Source organism: Quercus lobata, chromosome 7, assembly GCF_001633185.2.
Source record: "Quercus lobata isolate SW786 chromosome 7, ValleyOak3.0 Primary Assembly, whole genome shotgun sequence".
Taxonomy (NCBI): Eukaryota; Viridiplantae; Streptophyta; class Magnoliopsida; order Fagales; family Fagaceae; genus Quercus; species Quercus lobata.
The window spans coordinates 1,145,564-1,156,622 of NC_044910.1; the positions used below are offsets into that span (position 1 = coordinate 1,145,564).

The 11,059-nt window shown below is 33.3% G+C and overlaps 1 protein-coding gene across 1 annotated transcript in view; it reads right to left on the minus strand.

The window, feature by feature from the left end:
* The window catches only part of LOC115952501 (short integuments 2, mitochondrial-like), a 50,534-nt gene that overhangs the window by 17,936 nt on the left and 21,539 nt on the right, over window positions 1-11,059 (minus strand). The gene's annotated exons all lie outside the window — the stretch shown is intronic.

Consider the following 11,059-nt stretch of genomic DNA (forward strand, 5'->3'; position numbering starts at 1 on the left):
TTTGTAAAGAAAAAGCCAATGTGAAAATTTGATGTGCAACAGTAAAAGTTGAAAAGAAGTTGATCAAGTTAAGAGAAAAATAGAGAATAGGATATGAGATATAGGTTAGATGTTTGAGTTATGGGAATTGAGTTTTGAGTTATAGGAATTGAAGTTTGAGTTATGGGAATTGAGTTTTGAACATAGTGATATTTGTATTTAGTATTATAAATTTTCATTTCTAAAGAAAGTTCTTTCTACCTTAAACCAGATTTATAAATGAGATACTAAAATTAAGTTTACCAATGAGTATTGCTTTAATCTCCACTACTATGGTGTGTTCATTGATCAATTTTATGTTGTCAGAATTCCCTCGTACGTCCACATTAAAGTTGAAGAATAAAATTGCATTCCCACTAAAAATATTGAGGACAAGTTTGAGGGGATAAAAATTTATGACCAATAATCTAATGGAATTATCTATGAAGTTGCATTAAGATAATTAGGTTTATTTACCAAGCGAGTGTCATCGCTCGGCCCCACACCTATAAAAAATATAAGGTTAGTATTTAGAGATTTTAACTTGAATTCAACCCTTTTTAAGTGTCATTCAAAATCCAAATACTATAAAACATTAACAGGAACAATCATTACTTTTCTTGAAAGCTAATTTATGCTTCAAATTTAAGGACACTAAGACCAGAACAATTATCGCCTTTGTTAAAAGCTAGTTTATTCTTAAAAATTAAGAACACTTAAGCACCTCAATATGAATGATTCCAGCAATTATTCCCACATAGTCTTGTTGAATAATTCCTTAATTTATTTTCAATGATATCACATATTGATTAGCTACACTATACATTATACAAGCAGAGAGACCAATGCATTGGTCACGAGTTTAGGATTTTGATCTCCTCACTTGAATTTTAATTATTCTGTAAATTGGATTTAGATTTTAATTTTTTGCCCCTCATATCAACTACTTGCTACTCAATAGTGCTTTAAACCGTTGCTCTATAAGACCCTTCAAGTCACTCTCATCTTCCACATTACCAATGAATTCTGAAAAAGTTAAATACAAAGCACATTGGACTTCTATGACAAGATCCTGAACGGTAAAAAATAAAGAACTAGAAATTCAAAAATTACAAAATGAAATAAGATATTCATAGGTCACGTGGAGACCTAGTCTAAGTTACAACAATAAAAAGAACTACAAATGACATAAAATGTAAGGTGCAAGCATAAACTGATTAGCAGTCAAGTAAATTTTATTCTTGATAAGTATTATTTAGGGGTTTGAATTAAAAGTCTGAATTTGGTAAGGATAAGGTGCAAAACCCATGTTTTACACTATTCAATAAGAGATTGTCACATTAACTTTTTACTTAAGACTCAATTCATCCTACCACACATAATAGTATCTCAATAAACTCATAGTTAAGTTGGATTTTCAAATGGATATTATAATTGATTAAGTGCGATTGTGCTTATTCTTTAATATGTAATATGATGATGTGGCATGTTGGGATTGGAGGGGTAAAACTTAGGTTTTACACTGCATCCTTATTGTTTGACATCAACTTTAGGTTTTAGAATTTAGTTTTTAGTTTTTATGTACAACTTTTTAGAACCTCACATTTTTTCGCATTTTCTCACTTTTTCAAATTTTTTCAAGATACAAATATACCTTAGTACACTTTTAGCAAAAAGTTTTCAGTAAAAAGCTAAATAAGTTGTTTTCAAATGGATACTTAGAGTCCGTTTGGGAATAACTTATTTAGCTGAAACTGAAAACTTTTTGTTGAAAGTACTGTAGATAAAGGTAAAAGTTAGCTAAAATAGTACAGCGAGATTTATAAATAATACCAAAAAGTGTAGTGAGATCCATGAATAGTAACAAAAATAAGCTGAATAGTAAAATAAGCTAACTTTAAATTCACTTTCCAAACGCAACCTTAGTGTCTGTTTGGGAAAAACTTATAATTAACTGAAACTGAAATTTTTTTACTAAAAGTACTATAAATAAAACTAAAAGGTAGCTAAAATAGTATAGTGGGACCCACAAATAGTACCAAAAAATGCAATGGGGCCCATGAATAATAGCAAAAATAAACTGAATCGTAAAAAAAATTGGCTTTTTAAGCCAATGCCAAACAGACACTTAATCTCTTGAATTAAAAGATAAACCGGATTTTTTATAGTTCATATTAATTTCATGCATTGAGGAGTCATCATCGATCAATCCTCATTCCAAATTTTTTATTTACCTAACTTCTGCTAATATTATAGAAAAAGGGTCATCTCGATGGATGCTATAGGATACAAAATACTCTCACAAACGTTTATTAGTTCTCCGATCTTTTATTGCTCTTAAACTCCTTTCATACAAATACAGTTGAGGGCTTGGCCCCTTTGGGGTAGTAAATATTGATCACAAATTGTAGGAATGGCAATGAGTCGGGTTCAGGCTGGGTTTTTCCATACCCGGACCCGACTTGCGAGCCAAGACCCTCGACCCGGACCCGGCCCGTTTACTAAACGAATTTTTTTCCCGGGGCCTGGACCCACCCCTGCCGAGCCTCGTGGGCTCCATGGGCCCCGTTGGGCCATGGTACTTCAGGGCTCATTTTGTGGCCCAATAAAAAAAAATGTTTGCTTGATATTGATTTTCTCAACAACCAAATAGGAGGGGAAAAAGAACACTCAAGAAAACCCATTATTTTCTCAGCAACCAACAGATCGGAAACCTTTTTTTTTTCATTACTATATTTTCCCACATCAAAAGTAAAAACAAGAATTAACATACAAACCCTAGGTCTGAACAATAAGACCCTACAAAATCAAATCAAACAAGCCGATCCTATTCAACCAAAATAACACTAAAACTAGAAATTACAAATTTGATTCTTTGAACAAAAAGAACAATTTTCATTGCAAAAGTTTGAGTTCACAACGAGGTGAGGGAGATGAGAGAGTTGCGGCCTTGTGAGATGGAGGAGGGCCTGACGAGGTGAGGGAGGAGCAGCGACATTTGCAGGCTATGGCAAGGTGAAGGAGGCAAGGAGGAAAGACCAACGAGGTGGAGGAATGGAGTGGCGCCGGCGAGGTGAGGTATGCAAGAGCAGCGGTGCCGGTGAAGTGAGCAGCAATAGTTTTACTCAAGTGAGAGTGAGAGTGAGGGTGAGGGAGAGACTGAGAGGCGGCTTGGGAGAGAATGAGAGGGTGAAAGAATACGTCTGAGGGATTTAGGGTTGGAAAAGTGAGTATTTATACTTAGGGATTTTTTTTTTAAAATATTATATATACAGGTCGGGTTCAGGTCGGGTATGCCTAATACCCGAACCCGACCCAAACCCGCTTCGGTTTTTTTTTTAATGAAAACCCAAACTCGACCCTAATGTTAAACGGGCCGGGTACCCGCAGGTCGGGTACATTTTGCTATCCCTAACAAATTGTTCGTTTCAATTCACAACTCTAAAGATTTAGTGAGTGGAAACTGATAATGGGAGGTGGAAGGGTTTAAAACTTTAAAGCAGGCTTCTTTTATGGCTTTAATTGGTAGATAAAATAAAAAATAAAAGGACCTGGGACAATGAAGCATAGTTTTAGTAATAAAAACGGCCAAAAAAATAAGTGAAAATGGGCTATCCATAAATTCAATTGGGTTGGAGTGGAGAATCTAAAAAAAATAAAAAGAAAAGACTAAATTGTAAATGATATCCCTAAAATTTAGGGTAATTTTGATTTTATCCTCTAAAATTTTGATATGTTTCCTACCAGTAGGTATCATTTCGATTTGCTCCCTTCCAATACACCATGTCTAATTGTTTGTTAGTGCTAGATGGCAACCCAACGACACCCTCTATATTTGTATTTGTCTTGATTTTACACCCTTTAGAGTTGGTATTGTTTTTAGTTTGCACCCTTTATGTTGAAATTGTTTTGATTAATCTAGTGCTTAATGGACAGGCAAGCACAACACATTGATGGAATTGAGCAAATCTAAACAATACCTAGTGTTTAGGGGGTAGATCAAAATTTTGAAGTTTTGAGGGACAAAATATTGCCCCAAACTTTAGAAGTATAATTTGCAATATAGTATTAAAAAATCCAATCCAACTTCTTCACCTCAAGAAATATCCACTTGTGATGGTTATAAAAATGAACTTAATTCAAGTAGTATAGATGAAGTTGAGTTATGTCAGGAGTTTCATTGGAGTGCCTCGGGGGTTATGGTTTGTGTGGAGGAAATCATTAAGATTCCAAAGGTTCCAAAACAACAGTAGAGGTTTGGCAAGTGGGTTGTTTGTAGAAAGTTTAGATTTCAAAGGTTTTGTGTGTCCTAACTATTTATAACAGTTCTATTATTTTGAATTTTATAGGATTGTTTGTGTCCTCAGGAGTGTTATTTACTTTAAAGACCTTAAAAAAAAAAAAAAAAAAAAAAAAAAATCAATTTTCCAATTCATTACCAAATCTTGTGTTGCCCTTTATTGCTTAAAACATCGATTTAATAAGGATGTATTGGCTCCATGAGAAGCCATAGAATCTAGCCTAGTTATAATCACCTCTTCACCCTTATTACAGCTTTTGAGAGTTCCATAAGAAGCCGTTGAGGCTTCTCATGTAGAAGTACAAACTACAAACTACAACCTCTTTAAACAGCCTCGCTATTCCATTATCCCACCTAAACTCAAATGACTTTTTCGTATCACACTATCACTTTCATTATCCCAGGCACGTTGCTTTGAAAAATGAGGGGTCATTCAGACAAGGGTGGTGTGAAACACTAACGCAATTCATCGCTTTACCTGAATACAAATGATACATTCTCAGCCCTTTAAGAAGGTCCCATAACCCACTACCAAAAAATGAGAGCCCCACTGCAAAGATGCTTCCATTATTTTCCACTATGCCCCCACCATTGATACAAAAAAAAGAAGAGCATAATATCAAGTGAGCTTTTGACAATTCTTCACCTTTACTTGTGTTGAAAATAAGAAAGAAGCACATCAGTGCAAAACGGCATCACTTCAGTTGCAACTAAATGAAGCTCAAAATACGACAGCGTTTTGTGTGAATACGACAGCGTTTTGCTACTCCTTCCACAATGACTTGATTCACCTTATGCAAACGATGTCGTCTCAGCAGAATCTTTACCTGCTTTAGTTAATAATGGACACGTGTTGACAGTTTACTGGTTATTAGTTGTAACGGTTTTATTTCCCGCTTTTTAAAGAAAGTAGTTAAGAGTTAGTTTTTTCCTTCTTCTTGGTTCAGCTGGTATATATAGCGTAGGAGTTGTATCTTGTGATTTAACACTTTCATTTTCTCTGTTTTTCATTCAATAAGAGCAGAAGTTCTATTTAGAGAGCGTGCTTAGATATTTTCCCAAATACTCAGATTTTTTACAACTTGGAAATTGGCAAGACATGAAGGGGCCTGCTTGCATTTTTTAGGGCATTGTCATCAATGATCAATCCCTGTTTTGACAAAAGCTAAAAAGGAAAAAGCAAGAAATATGGAATTGGAATGTGACTTAGATTGCAATTTGAACCGAGAGAACAACTAAATTTACAGGGGTTGATAAGGATATATAAAATTATGAATCAAGGCGTGGGTTTAAGGAGCATGGAATTAATGAATATTTTTTATGGGACCGTGGAAAAGTGTACCCATTACAAACCCACCCCCACTAAACCATCTTTGTCGGTCACGGCAGAACCCAACCCATTGTAGATTCACAAGAATCACAAGATGAAGCCCCACACCACCTAATTCTACCCATGGCAGACCCACAGGGAAAAGTGTACCTACCACAGACCCACTCCAATAATAACGTAGATTGAGTCAGTTATTTGTGTTAAAAATTTTGCTAACCCAAACCTAACCCAACTCATTTTTGTTTTTCATTTTTTAAAAAACAATTTAACCTATTAACCCTAGAAAAAACTAATTTGAGATGTGAAAGATAGGTTGGATTGAGTTAAATTTGTCAAAAATACATACCTCTATGGTATGGTGTTATTTTCTATTTAAAGATTCCTTTGTAACAAGAATGCAACATTGATAAGTAATAGTCATTACATCATATTAGTAGTATAAGTAAAAAATATGTAATATATGTTATAATAACTAATACCAGTTTAGGGGCTTTAGGGGCTTTTTCTCAACCAAAAAAAGAAAAAAAAAAAGAAAAAGAAGAAGCTAATACTAGTTACCTAATTTTTTTTGCTTATTGATCACATCTGTTCATTTCAGCTCATGATTCAGTCACTGCAAATTAATTGTCATACTCGGAAAGGGTTTAAAGCTAGCATAATTTTAAAAACTGGGTAAAAGAAGTGATAATGGGGGCTGTCCATGGACTTAATTAGGTGGGGTTGGAATTTAATAAACAAAACCAAGACTAAATTGCAAATTATATCTCTCAAATTTGGATTAATTTTGATTTTATCTCCTAAAGTTTCAAATTTTTTATATGATTTTAGCTATCTTAACGCTATGTATCACCTTATTGTTTGTTAAGTGCCAGATTGGCAATCCAATAAAACTCTATATATTTGTATTTATTTTGATTTTGCACCCTATATGTTTGAAAGTATTTTGATTAATTTAGTGCTTAATGGATAAGTAGGCACAGCACATTGGTGGAAGTGAACAAATCCATATGATACTTAGCATTAAGGTAGTATATCAAATTTTTAAATTTTAAGGAACAAGATCAAAATTACCACAAACTTTAAGTGAGTGGAAACTGATAGTGGGAGGTGGAAGGGTTTAAAGCTTTAAAGTGAGCTTCTTTTATGGTTTTAATTGGTAGATAAAATAAAAAAATAAAAGGATCCGGGAGTGAAGCATAGTACTTTAGTATTAAAAACTGCCAAAAAATAAGTGAAAATTGGCTATCCATAAATTCAATTAGGTCGGAGTGGAGGACTTAAAAAAATATAAAGAAAATACTAAATTGTAAATGATATCCCTAAAATTTAGGGTAATTTTGATTCTATCCTCTAAAATTTTGATATGTTTCCCTACCAGTAGGTATCATTTCAATTTGCTCCCTTCTAATACACCATGTCTAATTGTTTGTTAAGTGCTAGATTAGCAACCCAACGACACCCTCTATATTTATATTTGTCTTGATTTTACACCCTTTATATTTGGTATTGTTCTTAGTTTGCACCCTTTATTTTGAAATCGTTTTGATTAATCTAGTGCTTAATGGGCAGGCAGGCACAACACGTTGATGGAATTGAGCAAATCTAAACAATACCTAGTGTTTAGGGAATAGATCAAAATTTTGAAATTTTGAGGGACAAAATATTGCCCCAAAGTTTAGAGATATAATTTGCAATTTAGTCTTAAAAAATAAAATAAAAAATCCAATCCAATTTCTTCACCTCGAGAAATATCCACTTGTGATAATTCTAAAAATGAACATAATTCAACCAGTATAGATGAAGTTGAGTTATGTTAGGAGTTTTATTGGAGTGCGTCAAGGGTTATGGTTTGTGTGGAGGAAATCACTAAGAAGGATTCCAAAGGTTTCAAAACTATAATAGTGGTTTGGCAAGTGAGTTGTTTGTAGAGGTTGCATAGAAAGTTTAGATTTCAAAGGTTTTGTGAGTTCTAACTATTTGTATCAGACTATCAATTCTATTATATTGAATTTTATAGGATTGTTTGTGTCCTCGGAGTGGTATTTACATTTTTCATCACTTTTCCACTTCATTACCAAAATTTATGTTGCACTTAATTGCTTAAAACATCGATTTAATAAGGATGTATAGGCTCCATGAGAAGCCATAAAATCTAGCCTAGTTATAATCACCTCCCAACCTTTTTACAGCTTTGAGTGTTCCACAGGAAGCCGTTGAGGCTTCTCATGTAGAAGTACAGACTACAAACTACGACCTCTTTAAACAGCCTTGCTGTTCCATTATCCACCTAAACTCGAATGACTTTTTCGTATCACACTATCACTTTCTTTATCCCAGGCACGTTGCTTTGAAAAATGAGGGGCCATTCAGACAAGGGTGGTGTGAAACACTAATGCAATTCCTCGCTTTACATGAATACAAATGAAACATGCTCAGGCCTTTAAGAAGGTCCCACAACCCACTACCAAAAAATGAGAGACCCACGACAAAGGTGCTTCCATCATTTTCCACTTCGCCCCCACCATTGATTCAAAAAACAAGAGCATATTAGGTGAGCTTTTGACAATTCTTCACCTTTACTTGGAAATTGGCAAGGCATGAAGGGGCCTCCTTGCATTTTTTTAGGGCATTGTCATCAATGATCAATCCCTCTTTTGACAAAAAGCTAAAAGAAAAGGAAAAAGCTAGAAATATGGAATTGGAATGTGACTTTGATTGCAATTTGAGCCGAGGGAACAACTAAATTTGCGGAGATTGATAAGGATATATAAAATTATAAATTAAGGTAAGGAGCATGGAATGAGTTTTTTATAGGCCTGTGGAAAAGTGTACCCACCACAGACCCACCCCCACTAAAAACATAGATTGACTCAATTATTTGGGTTAAAAATTTTGCTAACCCAAACCTAACCCAACACATTTTTGTTTTTCATTTTTAGAAAACAATTTAACCTATTAACCCTAAAAAAAGAAAAACTAATTTGAGATGTCAAAGCTAGGTTGGATTGAGTTAAATTTGTCTAATTGGTGGGTTGAATCTGAATACATACCTCTATGATGTCATTTTCGGTTTTAAGATTCCTTTGTACCAAGAATGCAACATTGATAACTAATAGTCATTACACCATATTAGTAGTATAAGTAAAAAATATGTAATATATGTTATAATAACTAATAGTAGTTACCTAATTTTTTTTTTCTAGTAAAAATAAGCAAAATTTTGTTTCTTACTTTTTAGAGCATATACAATATTTGATCTCAAAAAAGAAAAAAGAAAAAAAAAAGAGCATATACAATAATATTTATGAAAAAGAATTAAAGAAAAGCAACAGTCTTTCTTAATATACAAAATTTTACCTAAAATCTCTAAAAAATAATTCAAAATTATATGAAGGAATATAAATTTTTTTTTTTTTTTTTTTTTGGTTGAGAATCATAAATATTTTTTCAAATTGTGATAGTGTTTGACATATCCACACACACACACACACATATATATATATATATAATCTGAGCAATCCATAGTGAAATATGAAGATTTTATATATTCATATACATAACTTTAAATCACCCATATTTATTTATTTTAATAGCTTTGGAAAAATTTATACTATAAATATTGGGACTGTGAAGATGGACCCTACCAAAATGAAAAGAGCATGGTCTCCAAAAATAAAGAGAGAGAATTACTCATAACATGCAAACTACATTCGGTGACTTAGAAATATCTAAGTTGGTGAATAGAGTGTGGTGAATCTACGACCAAACATCTGATTTGTTAATTAGAAGCTATATCAATAGTAATAATATTTGTAGATTATGCCTGTAATTTACATGAAAAAACCTTCTTCTTTTTTTTTTTTTTTTTTTTTTTGGCTGAATACATGAAAAAACTTAATAAAAAGAGTTAATATACATACAACTGATTTTCCTTTTATTTTTACTATAATACCAATATATAGATATAGTGTCCGCACATGCGGGGTACAGAGCTCCGTCCCCACACGGCCACACCCTCCGGCCTCCACGCATAAATGACTTTTAACTGTCTAAAATACTTTTAAGGTCTCTCACCAAATCCAATAAAGTCTCTTTGCTTTGTTGTTTTTATGTTTTACACTTTACCATTCTCGCTACTGAGCAGTGAGCACTCATTCATCTTCACATTTGATTGTCTTTGCTCTTCACCACCCCCAAGAACATGGCTGAAATTGGCTACGGCATCGCAGTGAATATAAGTTATATAACACAAGTCATTGTAAACCCCTTCACTTTATTTGTGGTCGAATAATATACCACAAGTCATAAATAAATTTCTTGCAACGAGTTCACTTTTCATAAAAGCAACAACATCAACTATTCGTTAAGCGAAAATGGTCAATTAAACAATTCACAACCAAACCTACAATATCGGGGTCCAATCTCAAATACCAAGTCTTAATTATTGAATGCTAACAAGTATGAGGAAAAAAAAAATGAAGCTAGAAATTCAGTTTTCTTTTTACTTTCTAAGGTATATAAGCCACAAGATGCAGAATCTCCTGCCTTTGTATCCAGCAATATCTTGAGTATCACCGGGTACTGGGCTGACTGTAGCTTGCTTCATCTTCTCCTGCACTATGAGAGATAACTAAAGCCGTTATTGTTCAATAATTTAATAAGCTTCACCATAGTTCCATTTAAAGACAATAATGATATTCAAACATAATCTAGGAAATACATAGTAAGTTAGTAACAGCTTACAAAGAAAGTGAGGCAATGCAATTTGATGGATTGAATTAAAAAAGGCAACTTGCCAATGTTAGGAACACCAACCACCAAAACAAGTAGAGTAGGTTCAATTTGATGGATTGAATTAATTAAGGCAACTTGCCAATGTTAGGAACACCAACCACCAAAACAAGTAGAGTAGGTTCAATTTGACGGATTGAATTAATTAAGGCAACCTGCCAATGTTAGGAACACCAACCACCAAAACAAGTAGGGTAGGTTCCCTTGAAATCACTTCCTTTAGCTTGAACTCCACAAGTTCAAGAAGCTTTTGGTACATGATAAAATCATATGACTGATTTAATTTTTTTTTTTAAAATGATAAAATTCATTTGGGTCTCTTGACTAGTTTTAAACCTTTAAAAACGAGCTTTATTGTATGGTTGTTTTTTTTTTTTTAATAATTCAAATTAAATTTTTTGAATTATTTGCTTGGTAAATAAAGGGAGCGTGGATTCAATTGGGTCGGGTTGGAATTAAAAACAAAGTACCCATACCGACTTCTCCCCCTTGAGATATCTCCACTCATGATAATTCCCTTTTTTTTTTTATGGGATAATAATTTCAAAATTAAGTCAATCTAATCCGTAGTACCAAGAAAAGAGTGTTTAATTTTGTGAAATACTAAAACCACAAAAATT